Raw genomic sequence first — 13,584 nt, 5'->3', positions numbered from 1 at the left:
AATAAAATGCACTTTTCCAAATTATTACGGATCATAGAGTTTCAAAATGTTTTATGGGTTGTGGAGAACCAAAAATGGTAATTTTATGAACTTGCAGCATTAGGAGATTATATTTTACTGAAATAAAAAGATATTTCAATCAAAAAACTTCGTAACAGGTTAACCCCCTGGCGGTATGAAAAATTCCGCCAGGGGGCAGAGCAGCAGTTTTTTTTTTTCGTTTTTTTTGTAAATCATGTAGCGAGCCCAGGGCTCGCTACATGATAGCCGCTGCTCAGCGGCATCCCCCCGACCGCTTCGATCGCCTTCGGCGATCTCCGATCAGGAAATCCCGTTCAAAGAACGGGATTTCCTGGAGGGCTTCTCCCGTCACCATGGCGACGGGGCGGGATGACGTCACCGACGTCATTGGGAGTCCCGATCCACCCCTCGGCGCTGCCTGGCACTGATTGGCCAAGCAGCGCACGGGGTCTGGGGGGGGGTGCGCGCCGCAACGGATAGCGGCGATCGGGCGCGCGCCGGCGGCGATCAGTGTGCTGGCACAGCTAGCAAAGTGCTAGCTGCGTCTGGCAAAAAAAAAATTATGTAAATCGGCCCAGCAGGGCCTGAGCGGCACCCTCCGGCGGCTTACCCCGTGTCACACACGGGGTTACCGCTAAGGAGGTTAAGTTACTTATGAACATAGGGCCTGTTATTTGACAGTAGCTTTACAATTCTTGCATCCATTGAACTTGTGAGTTGTGGAGAGTTTCTGCTTGAATTTCTTTGTAGGATGTTAGTATATCCTCCCAGAGCTGCTGTTTGGATGTAAACTGCATCCCACTCTTATAGATCTTTTGCTTGAGGTTGCTCCAAAGATTCTCAATAGGATTGAGGTCAGGGGAGGATGGGAGCCAAACCATGAGTTTGTCTCCTTTTATGTCAATAGCAGCTAATGACGCAAAGGCAGTCCTTGCAGCATGAGATGGCACATTGCCATATATGAAGATGATTATCACGGAAAATACGATTATTCTTTTTGTACCATGAAAGAAAGTGGTCAGTCAGAAAGTCCACATACTTTTCAGAGGTCATTTCTATACCTCCGGGGACCCAAAAAGGTGCCAAACAGCTCTCTTCCCATGACTCCAGCCAGTGGCGTCCCTACCATAGTGCGCAAGGGGGCGTGGCGCACCGGGTGACAGACACCCAGGGGGGTGTCACCACGACCCCCCATAGCAGCACAGCAGGAGGGTGAAAGCAGCGCTAGAAGGAGGGGCTGTGGAGGCAGCGGTGGGGAGGGGGGAAATATCCCCCCCCCCTCCCTCACCTGGGACCCCTCCTTCTGCCTCTCTCCCCCTCCATAGCTAACTGTCGGGCAGTGCAGGGGCGGCCGGAGGTGTGCTAAGAGTTACTCACCTCATTTCCGCGTTCCAAGCGTGGAGCCGGAGCGCAGCGTCATGTCGTCACAGGTCTGTCTTCAACGCCGCACACTGTGCTTCCGCTAATTAGGAAGCACAGTGGGCGGCGTTGAAGACAGACCTGTGACGACATGACGCTGCGCTCCGGCTCCATGCTTGGAACGCGGAAATGAGGTGAGTAACTCTTAGCACGCCTCCGGCCGCCCCTGCACTGCCTGACAGTTAGCTATGAAGGGGGAGAGAGGCAGAAGGAGGGGTCCCAGGTGAGGGAGGGGGGGGATATTTCCCCCCTCCCCACCGCTGCCTCCACAGCTCCTCCTTCTAGCGCTGCTTTCACCCTCCTGGGGGCAACTATACTAGCTATACTGGGGGCAACTATACTAGCTATACTGGCGGGGGGGCAACTATACTAGCTATTCTTACGGGGGGCAACTATACTAGCTATACTGGTGGGGGGGTAACTATACTAGCTATACTTACGGGGGGCAACTATACTAGCTATACTTACTGGGGGCAACTATACTAGCTATACTGGCTGGGGGCAACTATACGGGCTGGGGACAACTACTAGCTATACTGGCTGGGGGAAACTATACTTACTGGGGGCAAATATACTGGCTGGGGGCAACTATACTAGCTATACTGGCTGGGGGCAACTATACTAGCTATACTTACTGGGGGCAACTATACTAGCTATACTGGCTGGGGGCAACTACTAGCTATACTGGCTGGGGGCAACTATACTTACTGAGGGGAACTATACTGGCTGGGGGCAACTATACTAGCTATACTGGCTGGGGGCAACTATACTAGCTATACTGGCTGGGGGCAACTATACTAGCTATACTTACTGGGGGCAACTATACTAGCTATACTGGCTGGGGGCAACTATACTGGCTGGGGGCAACTACTAGCTATACTGGCTGGGGGCAGCTATACTTACTGGGGGCAACTATACTGGCTGGGGGCAACTATACTAGCTATACTGGCTGGGGGCAACTATACTAGCTATACTGGCTGGGGGCAACTATACTAGCTATACTGGCTGGGGGCAACTATACTAGCTATACTGGCTGGGGGAAACTATACTAGCTATACTGGCTGGGGGAAACTATACTAGCTATACTGGGGGCCACTATGCTAGCTATACTGGGGACCATTATACTACCTATACTGGGGCCCACTATACTAGTTATACTGGGGACCACTATACTACCTATACTGGGGGCCACTATACTAGCTGTACTGGGGACTACTATACTACCTACACTGGCTAATGGCACTACCTAAACTAGGGGGCACCTCTCACTATCTAAACTATCTAGGCCAGGCAGCCCAACATCACCACCAGCCAACCAGCCCAGAATCACTGGCAAAAAGGCCACAGCATCACCCCCAGTCAGGCCAGCATTTACTTCAACCAGCCAGGCACAGCCACAGCATCATCGCCAGCCAGGCACAGCCACAGCATCACCGCCAGCCAGCCCAGCCACAGCATCACCGCCAGCAAGCCCAGCCACAGCATCACCGCCAGCCAGCCCAGCCACAGCATCACCGCCAGCCAGCCCAGCCTCAGCATCACCGCCAGCGAGGCCACAGCATCACTGCCAGGCCTTTCAGTCCACACATCATCCCCAATCCAGCCAAAAACAGTATTGCCAGCCAGGCACAGCAGCCAGTAGAGGAGAATTCAGAAGCCAGGTGAGAGGTGTCTACCATATTAAGGGGGCATTCTGCCCATTTATGTGAAATGCTGTCTATTTATGTGCCTTATGACTGCTGAATTTGTCTTGTTAGTGGCCTCATGATTTCTGAATTTGTCTTGTTGGTGGCCTCACGATTGCTGAATTTGTCTTGTTGGTGGCCTCATGATTGCTGAATTTGTCTTGTTGGGGGCCTCATGATTTGTTGGGTGCCTCAAGATTTCTGAATTTGACTTGTTGGGGGCCTCATGATTGCTGGATTTCTCTTGTTGGGAGCCTCATGATTGCAAACTGTGAGACTATGGGAAAAGCTGAATCATAATCATATGAGACAATAGCCTTAAACCTACTTTTTTAGCCTTTTAAAACAGAAAATTAAAACTGGGGGGAGGGGGTTTCTAAAACAATACATTTTTCAGGAATAGGATGGATGAAATTGTTTATCTTCACAGTTTATTTTCAACTTGGATTTTCCATAATGTTCACTTATGAGTTAAAATGTTTGTATTTAGTTTAAATTGCTGTTGGCGCTTTGCGATAGATAAGTGACTTTTGGGTTGCAGTTTGTGCACTCAGCCTCCAAAAGGGTCGCCACCACTGTCCTAATCTAATGTCCCACCATTGCTAAGTTCATGTAAATTTGTCTCCACCTGTGACCACACCCACATTTTGGTCCATGACCACACCCATTTTTCAGCGCAGCTGCACAATGTAGCCCCATTTTTCGGCTAACCGCGCCGCACGTTGTCTTCCTGATTGGGGGGGGGGGGGGGGTGTCTGTGGATAATGAGCACCGGGTGCCAAATACCCTAGGTACGCCACTGACTCCAGCCCAAAACATTACTCCCCAACTCCTTGCTGACATTATAGCCTTGTTGTGATGTAGGGGCTGTTAACCAACCATCCACCACTCCATCCATCTGGATCATGAAGAGTTGCATGGCACGTGTCAGTAAACAAGTCTGTTTCAAAATTAGTCTTCTTGTAGTTCAGGGCCCACTGCAGCTGTTTCTGCTTGTGAGCTGTTTTGCCTCACGAGAAGGGTTTTTAAACCCTCTAAGTTCGCTCACCACCGCAGTGGGTAAAATAAATTGCAGCAAAACATGAGGAAAGGTTCAATAATAATATTTGTTGAGCTAAAATCCTGTTATAATAATTATCTAGGCTTGCAGAATCATAGTTACATTGTATTTGAGTAATTAGTGAGCACCAATATTCTTACCAAGTATTGTAGCATCACCCAGGGAAGATTGGGGGACCTCAGCGACCTCGGAGGGGAAATACAAACAGACGGCATGTCTGCTTGTCCTTCGAGAGTCCCAACTTGAAAGTATTTTCCCTCCTGTATATAGACAGAATTCAATAACTGCGCAGGGGTAGAACATGTTTCATCAATGTGCCTGTGCAGGTAAGGGTGCGTGATCACCATGTGCTTGTATCAGTGCGCCTGTGCAGACAAGACACATGACTGCGTGATCACAACGTGCTTTAGAAGCGTCACAGAACACGTGTGACTATTGTTGCTTATGTGAGAGCTCCACACAACATCTCATATTTTGACTAGTGTTGTAGATAGCAAAATTCTCATGGTCAGTTGGCCATGAGAATGAAAAAACAGGTTTACTAAAATAACCACTAGTGTTGTGACTAGCAGCATTTCATGGTCAGTTTTCGATGGGAATGAACAAATGTGTTATTTTGAATTATAACTGCCAGTGTTGTAATGAACTATCATAGAACATCCAGTACTAAAAGAAGCTAACATATATACTGTGAACAGTAATCTATTATCAATCAATAAATCAGACATTCATGTCACTTTTGTATCTCATAAGCTTATGTTAGGGGTGGTTGAATAGAAGGTTTATGTACTGAAATCCTCTGGAGAATGCTGCACTTGGATGCTAGTGGGACTACGGAGGCACCAGCAGCATCAAATATGAGTTTTTGCTGCTTTGTAATAGCATTTTAGCAGCTGTTCTCTTACTCCGATTTATTTTTTGGCAGAACCCTTCCTCATTTTGCTTTTATCTGCACAAACCCATGAGTCAGCCACAAATCTTTTAACAGTATTATGATCATGTTTAAAGGAGTTATCAATAAAATTAGCTTTACTCACCTGGGGCTTTCGCCAGCCCCTTGCAGCCGACTGTCCCACGCCGAACGCTCCGCTCTCAGCCTCTGTACCAGTCTCCGTGATCGGTATTCAGGCCGAAGGCGGGGTCGGCCTTACTGCGGTTGCGAGAAGCGCCACTGTCAATCATTGCCCCGTGGGCCGCGGCGAAGGTTCTACTCTTTCATTATCAGTTCCAATTCTGGCATTTATATTTCACTTTTTAAATAAAATTTTCCTTTTATTCGCCTTACTTATAGTTTTGAGCAGTAGTCCCCAAACTTTTTCGATTAAGGGCCAGGTTAACATACCTCAGACTGCTGGGGGGCCGGAGAATACATAAAATGATGTAGAAAAACTTTACATTGAACCTAGGTATTGTAGACAGCGCCTATTAACATGGGCAGCTCTCTTGTCTCCCATTTATCCAGAGCCAATATTATGCCACCGCCCACCAACACAGCATGTGCAGAAAGTATGCCCTCCAAAACGGCTTTCTGGTTTCAATGTGGAAGGGTGGTGCCAGCACTGCTATGCTATATGTGGACCACCAATATTTAAAGATGCAGTGGGCGACATTTATAAGTAATACACTTTGTGTGTGTGGGCGCCAGTGAAAAAGCCCCAGGGGGCCGCAGTCAGCCCGCGGGCCTTAGTTTGAGGACCACTGGTTTTGAGTAATTGTTGGTAATATTCTTATCTTTTCTCTAGGTTAAGGATCAATTAGTTGGTGTATAGCACTGGATTAGGATCACATTTCTCGCCTGTGATCTACAGCGGGCCTTGATCATTCTATTGGAGATAGATGTCCATACCATAAGATTTTATTTTATGTTTTTGCATTTTTGTTAATAACTATATTAATAGGTTTACCGCTGTCTTCCGTTGTACCACAAAAAATTAAAGGTATAATCATTTGATATCTTTACTTGACCATAGTCAGTCCACCTTGTAAGACCTAAAAGTCTGTATTCTTCCATCTCTTTTGTGCCTTGCTTTAATCTTCCAGTCTCCCACATGGCTCCCAACATTCCAAAATCCAATTATCGTTTTCTGTTGTATGCCTAAAGTGGTCAGCGTAAGAGCTGTTCAGATTTCCTTCACTTTAGTTTCAGTAATAATTTGGTTTAAGGTATATTGTCTATTAGCCTTCAGCACATGTACCTGGTGGTGGGGCTACCACATAAAGCTTCCAGGCACACCGATTTCCCTTCCTTTAGCCTTTGGAATTCGTCTTTAACTTCAAGACAGCAGATCTAGCCAGTGTACCTTTGTTTACTTTTATAAACTGGGCCTGACAAGCCATTGTAATTTAACTAATGCCCAGTATTCCACACCACACCTGTTGGTGCCTTCTTACAGGAGATGGCTGGACTTCCCATTAACTAATTGGCATGTCATTCACATTTTAGAAAACTGCTAAGAAATGTGTTCATATTTGTCAGGAGTCATTTTCTTCTCTCAAAATAGATTAAAAGACACCTGAAGCAAGAGCGATATGGAGACTGCTATATTTATTTCCTTTTAAACAATGGAAGTTGCCTGGCTGACCCATTTTATGTTTAAACGTTTACAAAGTAGATTCAATGTTTTATTGTCTTTGCTCAATAGAAGTCTCTCAAGAGTCCAGGGCTAAAATGTATGAACTACTTACTTTTTTTATATATCCCCTGCTCTCAGAAATTGTTCTTTGCCAGGAAAAGTTTTATGGCTGGAATTTCTTATCAGTGAGGGTCATGCTAGAATCAAGGGTCTGGACAAGAGTGAAACTGTAAATTGCACGCCTAAAGGTTAACTCTTTATGGAAGCAAAAGAAAAAGGGAACATAGCCTACTTATTAATATGTTTGGCACTGTACATACACGTTTATCTCATTATGGGTACAGTTTGAATGGATTAGCTGCATGCTTGTTTCAGGTGGGTGATTCAGACACTAGTAATGAATGTAAGATCAGCAGGACGTCAGGCAACCGGTATTGTATAAACTGAAAAAAATATGGCAGCCTCCATATTATTCTCACTTCAGGTATCATTTAACAATGTTCCAACTTATTTTAAGGGTAAAATTAATCACTATTAAATTAGAGGTGTCCTTATCACAAAGAGTAATAGTTCTGTGATATATTAAACAGTACAAAAACTTTAATAGCTGTTGATGCTCAGTGAAGCCCTGTTTGGAACAAAGATCTGTTTGAGTCTGGCCACTTCCGGACTGCTTTAAGAAGAAACAAATGATCTAAAATTGGATTTTAGCTGGTGTTGTCACAAGCACTATGCATGAAACTGACCTTAACAGAACTTAGCACAGTAATGCTGATATGCAAAACTAATTTCATCAAACCCCATGTTTACCATTAAATGGCATAAATTGGTATTTCAGAGTGTATTGGAGAATAAATACAGTCAAGTCAAAAGGTATGTGCCTGCTATGAAAACATATATTTTTTTCTAACAAAGTTCAGCATAGAACTAATCTTCATTTTAGCAATATGGAGGGCTTATTCACAGTTGCGTTGTAATGAGACATTAAAGTCGCAACGCAGGATTACAACGTAACGCAAAAAAAGGTGGCAACGCACATTAATGCTGCATTAGCGTCGCATACAGGAAGTACAGTAAAGCATATAGGCAATGAAAAGTATGCTTTCCTGTACCTGGTAATGTGTGCATTTAGTTACCATAACGCTACACATTACAATGCAATGCTAACGTCTCACTGAGAACGTCCCATAGGATTAGCATTGCAGTGTGGTAAGCTGCATTATAAGCGTTTATAACGCAGCTCCATAACGTCCCACTGTGAATATGCTCTGATAGCTATAGACAATGCACGATTGGTTTCTGTTAGTCAAAGTTGTTTGCTTTTTTTTGCATTGGGCACTTTGCTCTTTTGTGAAGGTATGCATTTACAGTATATGTCAGTAAAGACCATGTGTAAGTAAATTGATCAACCAAAACTGGAGAGATTGTTGTTAACTGTACGCTAAATATCAATTAGAATTTAGCAGGTCTATTTACAACAACATTATCCCCCCCCCCCCCCCCCCTTACTCCTCAGCCACCCACTCACATGACATTTACCAACTTGTCCTATCACAGATTTAATCACTAAACGGTCCTAAATCAGTCAACAATTGATTGAGCATGCTGGGCAATATATTACTTACAGATTCCAAGGAAAAGGTGAATTGGCTGAGAAAATCAAAACATGTACTATTCCTAGCTCAAGGAGGTGCCTGTGAAATGGGTCCTGCCGCAGTTCTTTGCCATGGTTTATAATGGTTGCCTGCAGCTTGGCAACTGAAATGATGTGAGAACTTGAACTGTCATTTACATCTCTATCAGTCTCTTAACTGGAATTTACTACACCAAATCAGACTTTCTTTTTGTGTTCTCAAACGTTTTCTTCCTCACATTCTAATGTCTGTGTCTGCCTTAATTCCCCATTGTGTTATTCAATGGCAGTATAGCTCTGCTGATTAATCAAACAACTTGCAGTCTGTTTCTGTTTGAAGTGGCCTCATTTTAAATAAACACTGGGTCTTGTTTTTTGTGAAGTGAAAATCAAATGAAGACCTTTCATTTTCCAAATGGCCATTAGAGGGAGACCAAATACAAGAAACTGGCTGCAGATGTAACCGACTAGCAGACTGCATTCTGTGGTAAAATTGCGTAGGTTGCATTATGCAAAGGATTCCAGATACATTCCTTTTATTTTTCTTATTTTTATTTAGTTATTTATTTATATATGCTGGCATCTTCTGCAGCACTTTACATAGTATATAGTATTGCCACTTCCTGTCCTAGTTTGGTTTCACAATCTATTCCCTACCATAGTCATCATATGTCCATCTTAAGGTGTCCATACACTTAATGATTTTTTCCAGCAGATTTGATCACTGTAATCTAGAATCTGCCAAATATCGTGACCACAAAATGGCGCCTGATCTTAACTTTGATTGATTTCTGGCAGATATCGATCGAAATTACAGATCAGACAGGACGGCAAATTTGGTGGTCGAAGGAGGTGATGCAGGGGTGCAACAGTATCGATGCAGGGGTGCAACAGTATCAATGCAGGGGGCCTAAACCATGTGGCGGGCCACCCATGTCTAGTGCACTTTCATTCACCTGTTTGGCTGGCCTGCTCCCAATTAACCAATTAACTTATCTGTATGTTTTAGGCCTGAAACCCACTACAAATCGCGATCACTAATCACAATCGCTAGCGTTTTGTATGAGCATTTTGTATGCGATTTCATGAATGTTTTCTGGCAATTTGAGTAGTGATTTTAAAAGTGTAAGCGTTTTGCCAGCAATTGTGTAGCACTTAGTGTTTTTAATTCTAATTGATCCTTTCAATTAATTTAAATTTTTTTACAGTGTGCAGTAATTTCAAAACGCTAGCAAAATCGCTCTGTGTAGTTTTTGATGAGCGATTATGCCAGTGTTTATATAATTTACATTGCAGAAACGCTAACGCTATACGCAAAAATGCTGCATGTCCTGTGTTTGCGATTTTGGTCATCGAAATCACTCCAGTGGAATTTGGCCCATTCATTAACATTAGCTGAGCTTTTAGGGAAATCTCTAGCGTTTTGAATAGTTCCCTAAACGCTCCCAAAATCGCTTTAGTGGGTTTGAGCCCTCATGGATGTGGTAGGAAGCTGTGATGCCTGGAGGAAACCCACACAGACTCAGGGAGAACATACAACTCCTTTACAGGGAGTACCCAGGCTTGGGATTAAAACCGATGACCCAGTACTAAGGTAAGAGTGCCATCCAATATTTGTTTCTATTCCTTTGTTTTTCTACATTTACTTTTTTTGTGTTTTAGGTCCCTCATTTACACAGAGCGGACTGGGAAGGCTCTATGGGATCCAGAGCCTTCCCTCTCCATAGGTGAGTATTTAACCCATTCTTTCAATCACATTATTATTGATTTAAAATATTTTTTTTAATAGAACTAGTACTACATGTATCTATTTTTATCGCTACATGTCAATATCACTGCAGGTACACTTTAAAGCTTGAAGGTGCATTATAAATCTCTCTTTCACTTTCCAGACACCGAAATCAACCCATTTCCCTTACATATAAGCACCTTTATGCGATTGAAGAGAATATTTCCACCTGAAACCCTCTATTCACAGCTATGCTTTCGAACTTTCGACTTGAAGATATCAATTAATTATTGAAAGGGTCAAAGTTGGTATACATGGAATGTAGAGGAATTTACAGGGAATAAACAAAATGGCACGGATTCCACCATATGGAAATCATCTTCTGCCTCATGACCCAGGCAGTAAAGTTCATGAGAACAAAGAAAATAAACTGTTATACTGTATATTCATTTACTAGGGTGATTGTAACAATATTGTGAGCATTTGTCTTTGGTCATTCCTTACAGATTACCAAGCAAGCTCATGGTGAACCAGAATTCCATGGGGTGTGTAAAGGGGCAAGCACCAAAATGTGACTTCTTAAAATAGAAGGTATTTGTGATTATTCAGGTTGTTAAGTGAGCATGAGGTCTCCCACAGTGCACCACTGCTGAATATGCAAATACCTTCTGTTTTAAGTGGGCAAATGTCTGTCTTTAGTCAGTAGAAATACACTTGGGCCCATATGCAATTAACTTTTTTCACCTAGGAGATAATTTTAATCTTCTCTTTAAACAACATTTTCACCATTTTACAATTGAAAAAGTGCCCAAAAGTTAGTGAAAAAGTGCTATCAAATTTATTTTGAATATTTTTTTGTTTGCTGGTGGCCTAAAAGGCATTTTAGGACAGGTTGCAAAAATATCACCTAGGAGAAAACTCAGGAGAAAAGATTAATTGCATATGGCCCTTATGCCTAGTACACACTAGCAATTTTGATGGATCAATCATTGGTCAATTTTACCACCTCTATGTAGTATGAGGGCCAAACAGATTTTCAATTCTATGCAGATTATATAGGTAAATGGTCATACTACATGGAGGTGGTAAAATTGACCAATGATTGATCCATCAAAATTGCTAGTGTGTACTAGGCTTTAGAATTGCACTTGAAGTAACCTTCCTCACTACCTCTCCATTATACATTCACAGCGTATCCGAGCTACTGTACACTGCGGATTGCAAAGAGGCTGTTTATTAACAGCACAAGAATATAATTATCATCTCGTCCTCATCCATTTTGATTATCCAATGATTGGCCATTTTTACTACATCCATGTAATATGAGGGTCAACAGATTTTATATATTTTAAACAGATTGTGTAGGTAAGCTCTCATACTACATGGAGGTGGTAAAATTGGCCAGTCATTGGCCAATTAAAATTGGATGTGTGTAGGCACTCTTTGCCTTGGTATGTCTATTGTGCTGATATGTCAGTCATTCTCAGTGGCAAAAAGCCTGCACATGCAGCTCAATATAAGAAAAAGGCATCTCCAGCTCAGATTTCGGTCAGGTCTGTAAAAGTACCTGTATCTAAATACAATCTCACACAAATATTAATTGTTACTTATCTGCAGATATATGGGAAGCCATAGGGCCTCAGGAACCATAGGCTCCTTCTATAAATCATTCTGTCTCTATCTAGATTAATTTTTTATGTATTTCTCATACAGTATTGCCCTGTCCTGCGTGTTTCTTTGGGACCATGATCTGTTTTAAAAAAAAGTATTTTTGTAGCTATATACTTGATAAATGAGATTACTGTACATGATATAATCAATCATCTCCTACTCCTCCAGTCCTTGGGCATTCACGATCTCGCCCTGTCCTGGCTTTCATCCTACCTCTATAACCGCTCCTTCACGACCGCCTTCAATGAGTCCTCGTCCACCCCCAACCACCTCTCGGTGGGAGTCCCCCAAGGTTCGGTCCTTGGCCCCCTACTGTTCACCCTATACACATCCTCCATTGGCAAGGTTATCTCCTCCTTGGGTTTTAACTATCATCTGTATGCAGATGACACCCAGATCTACCTCCACACCCCTGACATATCCACCACTACCATTGACAAGGTCTCCTCCTGCCTATCAGCCATCTCCTCCTGGATGTCCGCTAGGTTCCTGAAACTAAATCTAGACAAAACGGAATTTATGATCTTCCCACCCCGCCATCCACGAACCTCCCAGATGTGCATGTCACTGTTAACCACACTACCATTCGCCTTACCTCTCAAGCCCGCTGTCTGGGTGTCACCCTGGACTCGGCACTCTCCTTCACTTCCCACATCCAAAACCTCACAAAGTCCTGCAACTTCTACCTTCGTAACATCTGTAAGATTCGCCCTTTCCTGACCTCTGCCACCACCAAACTCCTCATCCATGCCCTCATAATTTCCCGCCTTGACTACTGCAATGCCCTGCTGTCTGGTCTCCCTATGACCCGAACAGCCCCACTGCAGTCCATCATGAATGCGGCAGCCAGAATTATCCACTGCTCCCATCGCTCCACCACGGCAGACCCCCTCCTAGAATCCCTCCACTGGCTTCCTATCCAGTCCAGAATCAGATTCAAGATACTGTGTCTGACCTACAAATCTGTCCACAAAACCTGTCCAACATACATTTCCGATCTTACTCAGAGGTACACACCTAGCCGCTCACTCCGCTCTTCCAATGAACTTTGCCTAAGCACTCCCCGCATCACCCAGTCCCATGCACGCCTCCAGGACTTCTCAAGAGCTGCTCCAACACTACGGAACTCCCTACCTCCACCCATTAGGGCAGCCCCCTCCTTCAACATTTTCAAGAAAGCCCTCAAAACTCACCTTTTCACTCTGGCCTACTACCCCTCACAAGTGCTCTAAACCTACAGCTGAACTCTGGTCCCCTACCGTTTGTGTCCTTACCTCTCCCTCTAGATTGTAAGCCTTTGGGCAGGGTCCTCCTCCTTTTGTGTCCTACCTGATCACGCACCTCCATTACTGTGAACCCATGAAATGCATCTGAGTGAACCTAACTTGCCTAATCTCCATGCTCCCATCCAGTGACTGACTAAGCAAATTTTGGTACTCATACTGTGCTGTGTGATCTGGTTTTCTTGTATTCCTGTATTGTCATATTGCTGTATGTCACCCCTAAATATTGTCTGTAACCTAAATTAATGTTCAGCGCTGCGTAATATGTTGGCGCTTTATAAATACAATAAATAAATAATAAATAAAATCAATTATACAATAAAGTGGTAATGCAAGTACTTTTCATTTATATTTTTGTATGGAGGTGGGGGGCTGTGCATGAAATGGGAGAGGGGCTGCTGCATATGGAATAGGAGGGCATCTGCTGCACATGGAATGGGAGGGGCACTACTGCACATGAAATGGGAGGGGGCTGCTGCACATGAGATGGGAGGGCATATCCTACACATG

The 13,584-nt window shown here is 43.7% G+C and overlaps 1 long non-coding RNA gene across 1 annotated transcript; it reads left to right on the top strand.

The window, feature by feature from the left end:
• Positions 1–7,594: 7,594 nt before the first annotated feature.
• On the top strand, positions 7,595–10,550 carry LOC137546898 (uncharacterized). Its single transcript, XR_011026397.1, has 3 exons — positions 7,595–7,631; positions 10,054–10,118; positions 10,284–10,550. It is a non-coding gene; the product is annotated as an uncharacterized lncRNA (long non-coding RNA).
• The last annotated feature ends 3,034 nt before the right edge of the window (positions 10,551–13,584 follow it).

Source organism: Hyperolius riggenbachi, chromosome 2 (assembly GCF_040937935.1).
Source record: "Hyperolius riggenbachi isolate aHypRig1 chromosome 2, aHypRig1.pri, whole genome shotgun sequence".
Classification (NCBI taxonomy): Eukaryota; Metazoa; Chordata; class Amphibia; order Anura; family Hyperoliidae; genus Hyperolius; species Hyperolius riggenbachi.
Note: the sequence above shows the minus strand (reverse complement) of the source record. Positions and strands in the feature narration are given on the sequence as shown.